The following is a 14,402-nucleotide window of genomic DNA, read 5'->3' on the forward strand; positions in this document are numbered from 1 at the left end:
TTAACTCACTTTTTTCACACTTTTAGGGAATAGGTATTATTAGCAAATACTAAAGAAATGTAGCCATTATTCTTAACATATTCAAATATTGTACACTAACCTTCGGCTAGCTTGGAATTTCACTCAGACATTTGCTGGAGACAGGCTTCTTCAGCCTCACACTTCTCTTATCCCTAAAATATCTACGATCTTAAGGCATTTCGAGATACGTCTATCTTCAAGGGCGCCCATGTTGTGGTTTCCAAGGGGAAGGGGGCAAGTATAAGCGACATTTGAAATGTAGTCTCAAATTTTGCCGTAACTATTCTAAAATATCTATTGTGTTTTCGATCTTCCGAAGCACAATTTTCTCTAAAGGGGGTAGAGATGCGCACGAGACAAGATTTGAGGCTGTCTCATCTCGAAAATGTACTGTAAAAATGATGTCTCGACTAGAAAAATGTATTTTTTCTCTATTGGAAGAGCTATGTGTTGACTCGAATTTTGTCAGGAAAATTCTGTCTCGACTCGTCTCGTGCGCATCCCTAAAAGGGGGCGGCGAGCACCCCACCTTGCCCCCTGATGGGCGCCCTTGTCTATCTTATTATAACAATTGCAACCTCCACCCTTTTCTTCCATTCTAAAAGAAACATCAAAAAATAATGAAAGATATCTTTAATTAGCATGTCTTCATTCTCAACGACTTCAAAATATGACCACGTTATTTTAACAATTACAACCACTACTTCTTCTTCCTTCCTTCCTTTTTCCTTCCCTTGTAAGGCAAATATCAAAAAGCACTGAAACACATGTTTAATTATTTTAAATAAAAACCTAAGTACCAATTTTCACGTCACTAACCTTAACGAATTTCGAGATATTGCCATCTAATTATAACAATTGTAAGTCCATCTTTTTTTAATTCGCTTCGAGTACAAATATTAAAGAACTATGTAACACATGTCTAATTATTTTAAATGAGAAATACAAATAGCAAATTCCATGTGTCTAACATTCAAAGATTCCAAGGTCATTTTAAAATAATAATTGCCACTCTTCTTTCCCCTGTCACTCGTCGAATTTTCAAAAAGTCATCCTTAGTGGGATCTTACTTCACAAATCCTATACCCTATGAAAATTTCAAATTTCTAGCTTAATCAGTTTGACGTAGGCGTTGATCAGTCAATCAGTCAGCAAGGAGTTATTATCTCTATATAAAGATTTAGTGATACATCTTTAGTGAAACAGCCTGCAAGAATATATATATATATATATATATATATATATATATATATATATATATATAATGGCAAAGTGCCAAGCCAGATAATAGATAAAAAAGAAATTAAGATAGATAGATAAAAAAAAAAAAAGAAAAAAATCACTAATGCTCTTCTGAAGGTGGCAACGCTGATGAACATTGACCTTCGTTCTAGCGTGACAATAAATATAATGAGAAGTCTTACAGTAGGAAGAAGTTTGGCGTCTGAAAACTGCGTAACAAGTGAATAAATACCGTTCTGGGTAAGTAACTTGCTTGCTTCATGTGTTGGTGTTCATCTTCTGTTTATAACTGTGTAATCGTGAGTACTCTATTTCATAATTTGATCTCTAAGGCCGGAAATATTCTTTTTGTGTGATTAGCTTTAAATTCATTCTCTTGATTACTTTCCTTAGGTATTACTGTATCGTGTGTGTATTCATTCTTTATATTAAATAGTATCATATTATAAGTGATAATGTGCTTACTTCGTAAGTGCGAGATAGTATCACTGACTATACGCACAAGGTCAGTACTTCTTCCAGGTATACTTTTGCAGGAGCTTTGCTCTTCGGTGCTAAGACGAATTATTTTGCGATTACATGTAACGCTTGTGCAGGGATTCCGTTAGCAAATTTAAATGGAGCGCCCTTGTATTTTGATTTCCCGTAAATATCCTCTCTCAAAACGTTTCCTGGAAGATAGTGTGCACAACGGGTGTCTGACGGGGGACGAGGGGGAAGCATCCCCTCAAAATTTTGAAGTACAAAATATTCAATATTTTATTCTAATTTAATTTATTTATTAACGACAGAATAATATATACAGTAAATAATCAGTGTTCGAAGTGGAGAAAAAGCAGAGGCGGTATGTTTTATTAAAGTTTTGACTAGACATACCGTCTATCTAAATGTTGAAATACAATCAGTGTATGTTGCCTCATTTCTATTTACACAATGACTCAAAACCATGAAAGAGTTTCGCTGTAGTTACGGGGAGGCATGGAGAGTCTTTGCCCTTCCCCCAACTGTGAGAAAAATAAAAGATATCCCCTTTAGTTGTCTTATAGAGAATTATATATGAAAAGATCAAAATCGAGTTTTTACGTAACAGTTTTAAACAATTTCCCACGAAAGAACTCACAAACCTTTACTCGATTGATAGGTATTCCAGACTCCCGGAAGGTTCATCTCCACAGCTGACAACCCCTAAATCGACATATGCTCAAAATACGGCAATTATATGCATTAAGGTATTAGATACACACATACATAAGAAAGAAACAAACTGACTATGACACAACAAAATATAAAACGCTTACATGTTAGTATAAAACGATAAGCAAAACAACAGATTTAACACAATACACTTCAGCAAAACATATTTTTTTGATTGCATAAACTCTATTTTTTCTTGTAAATACTGAACTCAGTTATGTATTTCTTTATCATTGTAAATACAAAAGGAATCCCAGCGAACTCATAACAATATTTTCCGATTTCAGTTTAAAGGAGTCGCATCTTCAATACAATATCTTTTGTTTGGATTTTGCCAATGACTCATTCCTTTCTGTTGCATGGCCCTTATCTGCAACCAATGCAACCAACAAGAGAATTTAGGATTTAGTTTTCTGGTCTTTCGGCATCTATGCCTATTTAGCCCGTCACGTATGAGGGATGACGTCCCTCGGCCAGCACACTATCCGCGAAAAGGGAAGGAAGAAGGAAGAAAGTATTGGAGAAGGAAGGAAGCTGCTTGGGACCTATAAGTTAGGTACCACCCTGGTGTGAATGAGGAAAACCCAGGAAATCTTCATTTAGGATGGCTGGCCTGAAAATACTTTTTCGACCGAGTGCCCTCACCAGGAACAACCAACACGAGTTCTTGCATAGAAGCAAGGAGTGAACTTTCTGTAGACACCTCATTTTAAAAACAAGAGATAGGAAAAGGTGACAAAACTGTCGATGTTGCTAACTTGAAATCTTTGACTTGCAAAGCTATTCGTCAATTATTGTGTATAAAAATGGATTTATTAAAGGTATATTAGCATCTACTTTCCAGTGACGGTATGTCTTGATCACTGAAAAACCAGAGGCGGTATACCTTCATCACTGAAAAACCAGAGGCGGTATGCCATATCACCACATACCGTCTCACTTCGACCACTAATAATATAATATGCCAATATTATTTATTTGGAATATAATATTCAGACTATGAAACGATTATAACAGAGTTCTTGATATACCTCACAGGGTCCGTGAAGGTAAGCAGAAAGGTTACAAATGGAATCAAAGATAATAAACAGGTTGGGCTAGGTAGTACCATTTAAATCACTTTCTTTGATGTGCCTCCCCCCCCACAAATTTTACATGCCAGAGACGACAGTGGCGTGCACAAGATCGTTCTAAGCAGAGAGTATCCGTGACAAAGAGAAAAGTGTAGGGCAAAGGAGAAAAGCGTATACGAAGAAAAGGCGGGAGAAAGAAACAGAGAAACGTAGGAATATATGATTCATAATAATGTAGATCCGTGAGTGGTTTACCTGTAGAACCATTGACTCGGCGATGCATGTTTTTGTTTGTCTGTCACTCACTCCTAGTTAGGACATGAACAACGGAAGCCCCCTACGAATTTTATAGTTATATCTTTAGAAAAAATTATCTTTTTTAAAAAAAATAAACAGTAAAGCTCAAGAAATCCTTATAGCTCATTTCATTATAAGCAAAAAAAAAGTTCAAATTTGGCTGCAGAGCGTAATACAGACTAAATTTAAAATTTTAGTATTTTCGAAGCTTTGTTTCTGGGAAATATTAAGATGACATTTTTTCAAACTGCTCTGTTATCGTAGGTGTTCCTATACTTATTCACTTAAACCCGATTTCTTCCATCATTGAAAAAGAGACTCATATTTTGTTTTCAGAAATTCAAGACTTTGGTAGGAATCGGCTTATTGTGCTAATTAGGCTGCTTCACAATTTCGTTTTTTAAAATAAAAATTCTAAATGGTTTTGTTTTCTGCAGGTAAGCATGGTTTATATTCACTAGATGCAATTATCTGTTCATTTTGTAATCAATTTCCAATTTTCAAAAGCTATTAAAATCGCATTCAACTGTGCTACCGGTAATTGCTCAATAGATTTTTTTTAAAATGCTAAATGCTTTTATTTCAACGTGCTCATTAAAGAAACCGCATTTGATAATAATAGTTTTTACTTACTGATAAAGTATGAATGCAAGGTGAGGTCAATATACCTTTTTCCCTTAGGAATAACTATTTCGTTCTTCAGTAATGTGGCGAACCAACACAGCCTTTATCGACCCCAAGATCCTTTTCTGTTCCTTGAATCTGTTCATCTGACTTCGTTGAACGCTTGATGGGAACTATGATGACTGATCTATAAATATATTTTACATGATTGAAATATTTCATATAAACCCATCATACCAGGACTTTATTGAGTAGCGAAATAAAAGAAAGTGTAAGATTTGTAAGATGATCAGTCCTAAATTATACTATAATCATTTCTGCTTTCTGTTCTAAGGATTTTCAAATGTACAACTAACTATTTAAAAAAATCCTTCCCGCTGATCTAATGGTTTACGCGCGCTCTTTTAGTGCATGTAGTTAGTTCCAGGTTTGATTTCCGGTTAGAGAACATTGGACGCATCACTAGGACAGTATCACAGTTGACATCAAGATAAGACGTAACACAGTCTTGGTCGACAAATAGTGATCTCAGTCTAGATCTCGACCCAAGTCGAAAATCATCATATTGGTCCCGGTCTCGTTTCTATAAATTAGAGTTCCTTCGTGAGTAAGCAGTTAGCGTTCGCGCCTTCGGCGTGGGAGACCTAGATTCGATGCGGGAGATTATGTGGTTCGGATCCCACGTTAATTAGTAGGTTCAGTCTCACATAGCCTCGCTGCTGAAGAAACGTTAACATCAAAATCAATTCAACTCAACTCATTCTCTACAAACACATGTTTGTCTCTATCTCGGTCTCGGTCTCGAGAACCAAGACTCGGTTCCGTCCCGATAGTCTCGAATTAAATCAGTAATATCGAATTACAGTCTAAGATTTCCTCTATTTGCTTTCTTCGTTCATTCCTAATAATAGAACTATAGGGTGAATATGCCTTCATAGCTAAATTACTAACGGTCATGGTCTGTCTATGTATTCATAGGTTCAATCAGCGTTGGATGTGCCAAGCCTTCGACGAAACCCAAATAATAATTAAGATAACACTTTAAGCACGGTTTATCACTTTCTTCATTTCTATGCATTTTGGCACTGGACATTTTTTTTAGTGAATAGCACCGTTCTGTTGATACGTCAAGTAGATAGACTGTGAATAAAGCTTACAGTTCATCAAAATTGTGTTCCATTTTTCTATATTTACTTAATATGCATGCAAATCCATGCTTAAATAGAACTATTGAAATTATGCAAATAATGGATACAATTTCTTCATGAGAGAAAAAGAATATTTAAGAATTCATGAAACAACGTTAAAGTAGCCATTGTTCCGATTATCTCTAAGCACAGTGTTAAAACTTATTAACACAAAATTCATACAGGAAAATGCATTGCATTAAGAACCAACTAACTAACTAACTCTATGGGCTATGGAACCCGGAGGTTCAATGCCGCGTTCACAAAAGCTCTTCACTGACTTCTATTCTTAGCTAACTGCATCCAGTTTCTACTTTGTATTCCTATCTCTGCGAGATCCATGTTAATATTGTCCTCCCATCTGCGCCTAGGTCTTCCTAATGGTCGTTTTCCGATTGGTCTTCCAGTCAAGACTTTGAAAGCGTTTCTACTTTCTTCCATTCTAGCTACATGACCCGCCCACCTAAGCTTCCTAGACTTAACGACCCTAACAATGTTGGGTAAACCATATAAATTATGTAGTTCCTCGTTATGATGTGTCCGCCATTCCCCATTCCCGTTCCTCTTGGGTCCGAATATTCGTCTCAGGATCTTGTTCTCAAATACTTTCAGTCTATGTTCTTCCCTCAGAGTAAGTGACCATGTTTCACAGCCATACAGAACAACAGGCATGATTATCGTTTTGTATATTTTAAGCTTCAAATTCCTCGACATAGTTCGCGACGACAAGAGATTTTGAACCGAATAATAACACGAATTCCCTGCTTTTAGTCGACATTTAATTTCTCCGTGAATATGATTTTCCTCTGTTAATATTGATCCTAGATATTTGAAACTATCCACTTTATCAAAAGTATTATTTAATATTTTAACGCATCCATAATTTGCTGTATTCCGGTCCCGACCCACTACCATGTATTTAGTTTTCTCTGCATTTACTTCTAAACCCATGTCTCTGCAAGCGTTTAATAAGATATCTGCATTTCTTTGTATTGTTCTCCTATCATCCCCTATTAAATTTACATCATCAGCATATGCAATAACCTGGTGAATACCGTTCAACTGTAGGCCCTGGTTGCTATCTTTGATTTTCCTTATAGCGTATTCCAGAACGAAGTTAAATAATAATGGTGACAACGCGTCTCCTTGTTTCAGGCCATTTTCGACGTGAAAGCTCGTGGACAAAAATTTTCCTACCCGGACTTTACTTTGGGATTCATTTAAACATATCTTAATGAATCTAATTAGCTTTCTCGATATTCCAACTTCTGTAAGAACGTTGTATAATGTTTCTGTCCTATCCGAGTCGTACGCCTTTTTAAAATCAATAAATAGTTGATGTACCGGGGTATTGTATTCCCACTTTTTTTCGAGTATTTGTCGAATGGTAAATATTTGGTCGATAGTTGATCGATTTCGTCTAAATCCGCACTGATAATCTCCAATAATTTCATCTACTTATGGGATCAGTCTTGCTAATAGAATATTTGAAAGTATTTTATAGGATGTTCACAGAAGAGAAATGCCTCGATAACACTAGTTAACAAATTTAAACTTTTTGTTTGTTACATGAGAAAAATCACCTGATCTTAAAGGAACTTTTTGCGCTGAATTCGAATATGCACTCGGTTTCTCTCCATCACGTACAGTTTTCCCGTAACAGAGGGATTTTCGGGAAATTCCCTCAAAAATTTCCCTTTTTCAGATATTTTATTCCCCTAGCTCCTGTCCCCTTACATATAGTAACATAGAAATTATACCTAAGTATACCTTGATCTATATTTAATAAACCCTAAAAGTTTCGTAAAAATCGCTTTGTTCTTTCTAGAGAAATAAATATATTTGTATGTATACTGTGTGCACTATTTATTGCACCTTATAGTAATGCTTTCAGATCTCCTGAGTTGGGGTAAAAACGATTTGCTTTATTACTACAAACACAGACATAAAAATGAATATTTACAATAGTCAACAACACACTTGTATTGCTCTCTGTAAATTAGAAACGTGTATAAAAATAGAATGTACTTCCAACGTATATTTTTTTAAACGTACAGTATATGTATATCTTAATACATATATATACAATTCTCCAAGTTTTTTCGTTTTGTTCATGAAATGGTTATCAATATTTGTTATCAAATGTAACAGAATGCAAAAGAACTTCCACTTCCCGAGCCCCCTACCAACTGGGAAGAGATGTGGCCAAAAGACTCTGATGATGATCATGACCTTGATGAACCATTGACATCAACATGTACATCCAAGGATCCAACGTTCATCCCTGACTGTGTTCGCGAGCCACATTTCATTCGGCAATGTGAACTTAATGACCTAGTCCGTGATTTGCACCTGACAAAACAAGAGGCGGAACTTCTGGGATCAAGGCTCCAGCAGTGGAACTTACTGGATGCAGAAATGAACATATCAGTGTACAGGAAAAGGCATGTTCAATTTTCAAGCTATTTCTCAATGCAAGATAATGTGTGCGTATGTACGGATATAAATGGGTTGATGGCGGAGCTAGGAATTCCTTACGTTCCAGAAGAATGGAGGTTATTTATCGACGCGTCAAAGGTCAGCCTTAAAGCTGTCCTTTTACATAATGGAAATAAAAAACCTTCTATACCACTTGCGCACTCAGTGAAGATTAAGGAATCCTATGACACCATGTCAACTTTGCTAAATCTTATAAATTACAAGGACCATTGTTGGCAAATATGTTGTGATCTCAAGGTAGTTGGTATTTTATTAGGACTGCAGTGCGGTTACACGAAGTACCAATGTTTTGTATGTTTATGGGATAGCCGAGCTGATGACAAACATTATGAAGTGAAGGAATGGGAACCTAGAGTGAATTACGTACCTGTAGAATGCAACGTCAAATACGCTCCTTTGGTAGATCCTAATAAGATATTACTACCGCCACTTCATATCAAGTTAGGACTTATGAAAAATTTTGTCAAAGCCATGGACACATCTGGTGAAGGTTTCAAGTATTTGCGAGATAAGTTCCCTAACCTGAGTGATGCTAAGATTTCAGCGGGAGTGTTTATTGGTCCCCAAATTAGGAAATTAATGCTTGATGATAGCTTTGACAGCAAGTTAAACAGTGCTGAGCTAGCTGCCTGGACAGCATTTAAGTGTGTTGTGCGCAACTTTCTGGGCAATAACAAAGCTGAGAGTTACACAGAAATCGTACAGGACATGATACAGAAATACAAAGAGTTGGGTTGTAGGATGTCTTTAAAAATCCACTTTTTGCACTCCCACCTCAGCTTCTTTCCTGCTAACCTAGGTGCTCTCAGCGACGAACAGGGGGAAAGATTCCACCAAGATATAATGGCAATGGAGAAAAGGTACAAGGGACGATGGGATCCTTCAATGATGGGGGACTATTGTTGGGGTCTTGTTAGAGAATGCAACATTTCTTACAAAAGAAGGAAGTAGTGTACGTTTTTGTAACCCAATGGAAGTTTCATATATTGTGATAGTTTTGATTGTCTTTTCATGACCTTTTGGTACATTTGTATTATTGTTTATTGTAAATTGTCACACTTGTAAATTATATTGTATTATATTTTATATATGTGTTTGTGGTAATAAAGCAAAACGTTTTACCTCAACTTAAGAGATCTGAAAGCATTACTATAAGGTGCAATAAACAGTACACACAGTATACATACAAACATATTTATTTCTCTAGAAAGAATAAAGCGATTATTACGAAACTTGGAGGGTTTGTTAAATATGAATCAAAGTATACTTAGGTATAATTTCTATGTTAGTATATGCAAGGGGACAAGATCTTGGGGTGTAAAATAAACGAAAAGGGAAATTTTTGAGGGATTTTCCCGAAAATTCCTCTGTTACGGGAAAATCGTACGTGATGGAGAGAAACCGAGTGCATATTCGAATTCAGCGCAAAACGTTCCTTTAAGAACAGGTATTTCCTTTTATGTAACAAAACCTTTGTTAACTATTGTAATTATTACAGTTAGTTTTTTCGCCTTTCTTGTGAATTGGAACAATGATTGATTCTTTCCACTCTTGTGGCAATTCTTACTTGTTCCAGATAAGGAGAATGAGTTTGTGTATCTTGTTCCACAATTTTTCGCCTCCAGCTAAAATTAACTCAGTTGGAATTTCATCTACACCCGGAGATTTGTGTTTCTTTAATTTCTTTATAGTGGTTTCTACTTCTATTCGGTTGGCTCCTGAAATATACAGTTCTGCGGTGTGTATCTCCTTTTCTCCACGCACACTATTTTTTGGTTGCGTGTTAAGCAAATCGTCAAAGAAATCTTTCTATTTAAGATGCTATCCGTATCAGTGAGAACTGTACCGTTAGATTTCTTTAATATATAAGCACGAGGTTGATAGCTTTTCTAAATTCGTTGATTCTCTTATACATGTCCCGGATGTTTTTATTTTGACTATTATCTTCAAGTTCCTTAATTTTAGCTTTCAGAAAATCGAGTTTCTTTGTTCTAAAAGTTTTGGAAGTTTCCCGCCTGATATCTGAGAAATTTTGTGTAGTTATTTCATTCGGATTTTGTAGCCAGCGTAATTTTGTCTGTTTTCTCTTCTCTGCTAGTTTCATGCATTCCTGGTCGAACCATGGTTTGTTCCTACGCATTTCCGCGTGTCCCAATTTTTCTTTTGCTGAACTTTTAATGCTATCTCTAATTTCAATCCAGGTATCCTCAACACTAGTGCACTTAGAATCTTCTAAAGCCGAGAATCTATTCGAAACTTCAATCTGGTATTTCTCTCTTACCTGTCTCTCTTCTAATTTCTTTAAATTAAATCTCTCCGTTTTCGGACAGTGAATATTACCTTTATTCAACGATAGCCTCTCTCGTATTATCGCTGATACCAGGTAGTGGTCAGTGTCACAATCAGCCCCTCTAAACGACCGGACGTCAATTATGCTAGATTGCCTTCTTCTATCTACTAAAACGTGATCAATTTGATTATGTGTTTTCCCGTCTGGTGATGTCCAAGTGTATTTATGAACGTCGCGATGTGGAAATTTTGTACTCTTCACGATTAGGTTTTTGGATGTTGCAAAGTTCACGAGTCTAACACCGTTGTCATTACTTTCCTTATGCAGACTTTCGTTCCCTATAATCGGTTTGAAAATATCCTCTCGTCTTACATTCGCATTGAAATCCCCTAATAGAATTTTCATATGGTATCGCGGGAGTTGGTCAAATATTCGTTCCACTTCTTCGTAAAAACTATATTTTATATCGTTATCCTTATCTTCAGTTGGGGCACGTACATTTAAAACAATAATATCACACCACCGTTCCTTAAGAGTAATAAAAGAAAGTCTATCAGTAACAAATTCAGCCCGTTTAATTGCTGGTAATATACATTTATGAACGAAAAACCCCTTTCCTAACTGGTGACTTTTATTTCCTTAAAAAGTGCATTTAATATAAAATTAGTTTTAAAATAGTTAACTGCAACGTGAATCACATTGGACATACATTAAACTTTCTGTATGAACCGCAAATGAAATCGAAATTACAAAAAATACAAATAAATTTACTAGACCGTTGTCAGAAAATCTTTCCTTGGGGTCCGGTTTGTTCTATTGGGAAAAACTCACCAAGATCGACTGACGGCCTTTTACAAGGGTAGCAACATATGATAGCCATTAATATGATGAACATATGAAGTCCCATCCGGGCTTTACAGAAATTTTCCTGTAGGTCCCATGGCAGTTCTCCTGTTAAAAAAAAAAGTAAAAAGTAACTCACCAGGGACTGGTTTATCGAGTCTAAACCCCCGAAATCTCGACTTTTCTGGAAATTTTTCCTACTTGTAAGGCGATTTTACAAAGTCTAATATGATGTATACTCATATTGAATTTTGTTCCCTCGGCGAAACTTTCGATCCCTCCGAAATAAATTTTTGCGTACGTCGCTGGATGGGATGAATCACATGTTACCTAGAAAGAGCAGATTCTCTTCAAATATTCTTGCTTATCTCCTGTTGATTTCGATAGATTTTTCATAAATTGCTCCTTACTTTGACTAAACAAGGTCATACTTTCGAGAAACTCGAATTAGCAGTGAAACAAGAAACAAGTCTCGTGAAACAGATAGTTAATCATTGTAGTCTATTTGTAGTTATGATGTTGCCTCTACTTCTATGTCGCTCCTTTTAAAAGTTCCAGATTAAAAATATAAATCATATATTAAATTTGCGACTTAACATTACCGTATTTTCCTGTATCGTAAATATTTTTGATCTACACGTGCAGGAAACAAAATTACTTATGCATTCAGTAATATTGTCATTCAATTTCCACTCCTGTGTGCGACAGAAATACAGGGAAAATGACCCAGAATTCGTAAGAATTTAGGTTCATCTTTTAGACTTAGTTCCCTTACGGACCGTCTAGAATAGATCTCTATGAGCAGCATTGTTTTGAAACGTGGAGTATATACTGTGGAGTATATATATGTTTAAAAAGTAGCTGAATATGAATCTGGCATCAAATGGTTACAAATCAAAATGGCGGATCCAACACGGCGGGCACTAAAAGCGGGTAGGTAGAAATTTTCATGGTCGGAGTACGAATAAAATGTTAAAAGTGCAAAATTCAATATGACGGACAAAAAGGGCAAAAGTACAGATTGGATGTATATTATCGAGACGAGATTGGGTTCCGTTTCGGTCACGTCTCGATTTAGAAAAATACATCTCGGTCTCAAATTAGAGACGACACTCAGACGAGATCGAGACTAATCTCAGGATCGGTATCATCCCTACTCATGACAGTGGACATTTTATATATATATATATATATATATATATATATATATATATATATATATATATATATATATATATATATATATATATATGGCTCATAAGTGTACATGGTATAATATGAAACCGGAAAGACAATTGTGGAAGCATAGCGATATTTTAAACTCCGACGCGCACTTTTCACTGTCATTGTTCAGATGGTATTTGCAATTAATCCCAACGTACCCTACGGGCAGTGGCGTAGAGTGCTATGAGACACTGAGACACTGTCTACCCTTTCAAATTAAAAGAACATGGTTTTAGAATTTTTTAATTAATAAGAATCAATATACATTTCATGTTGTAGAAAAATATAGAAATAATAGGGTCCGTGATAGGTTGGTTAATAGCAATAGTGGTAGAATCTAATTTGTAAATAATTTTAATTTTCAAAACTGGGAAATTCAAGTTCTGTCTCCGTCAAACAGGCCAGAGAGAGACATCAAGAAGTCTGTCTCAACGCGGCTGAACAAGTCAGTGTAGCTCCTACTTGAAAGTTGCGCGCGCATGTGGCTGTGTGGGGTTCTCGCTCGCTGAAAGAACCTGGCAATGAGACATGTTTCAGCTGCAGTGATACCAAACTCAGCGCAATTGTACTATTGTAAATCCAACACACTTTTTCCTCTTCTTTTTAGATATTCAATCATATTTGAGAGAAAATTTCAAGAAATAGAAGAAAAAAAATCAAATTAATAACTACCGGAACAATTTGCTGAAAGTTTTATGAATACAGTACCAGTAATTCATATAAATTTTCCACGATTTAGCTTCGGCTTCTTTTCAATCGCAATATCAGAGTGTATCAACACTGCGAAAGGCAAAAGCGAGAGCAAGATGTTTTATAGTATGCTATTCTGTTGTTGATTTTTAAATCGTTAGCTAATTTTGTGTGAATTTGGATACGTGTGTTAATTATGTATTATGTGAAAACTAAATGATTAGATATAGATTTATTGCACCAGTTGTTATTAAATAGCATGCTATGTTGTCGTATGAAAATTAGTATCAAGTTTAAAACATAACCAATTTCTAACAAGGGACATCACTCAATTGTCCGGCTCCGATTTTAATGAAATTTTTATTGCTGATAGAGGACATGTATTCATTACTTGTGATGACAGATATTTTTGCCATGGTGCATGTTTTCTATTTTTTAATAATTTTTAAAAGTTGTGATGTGGTTAATAGAGATTATTGCAGAAGTCCCTTACTACCCTTTGTAACCGAAGTGTTAATGAAAGAACAACCATGTAGATACGTATAGGGCATAGGAGGAAGTCGTATGGTACATATGACCTTGACGGCAGCCATCTTGAAATCCGCCATTTTGAATTAAGGTCAAGTTTTTTAAATAAGAATAGGGCAATATGATACATAATTTCGGGCTAGAATTTAATAAGGAAGACAATCGTGAAGTTAGTTTTAAGATTCGCCCATTTGGGAAAAAGTGACCGGCATATTAATTGTTTATACTTACAATGTGCGTAAGTCCCTTACCTCCGCTTTTAACCCGCGTATTAATGATAATAAATGGATAAAGGTTTCGGTAATACATATTATGGCTAGAGGGAAGTGATACGATAAGGATATCATTGACGGCAGCTATCTTGAAACCCGCCATTTTGAATTAAAGTGAAGTTTTGAAAAATGAAAACCATAGCATGTGGCACCTAATTTCAATAGTAAATTTTCCCCAAAAGCCAATGGTATGCTTATTTTTGTTCTATAGTTAACTAGTATGGATTTATGACTCTTCTAATGTGCACGAAACGTCCATTATTCGATCCTTCAAATTGGCAACACTTCTAATTTTCACCGTATGTTTTAAGATTCCCACTGGCACTTTGCAATTGTTGCCATGGCTCATGTTTTCTAAATTTACTACATTTTTTTAAGAGTTGCGATTTGCAGTTCATGAATAGTGTTTGGATAAGCA

General features: G+C 35.7%; 1 protein-coding gene across 1 annotated transcript in view; it reads left to right on the forward strand.

Annotated features, from left to right (window-relative positions):
* Window positions 1-1,389: 1,389 nt before the first annotated feature.
* The window catches only part of LOC145662704 (vanin-like protein 2), a 134,695-nt gene continuing 121,682 nt past the window's right edge, over window positions 1,390-14,402 (forward strand). The window contains exon 1 of the mRNA XM_081728555.1: window positions 1,390-1,503. The gene's annotated coding sequence lies outside the window, so the exon portion shown is untranslated. The remainder of the gene's footprint in view (window positions 1,504-14,402) is intronic.

This window comes from Thermobia domestica, chromosome 10, assembly GCF_964235325.1.
Source record: "Thermobia domestica chromosome 10, izTheDome1.hap1.1, whole genome shotgun sequence".
Taxonomy (NCBI): Eukaryota; Metazoa; Arthropoda; class Insecta; order Zygentoma; family Lepismatidae; genus Thermobia; species Thermobia domestica.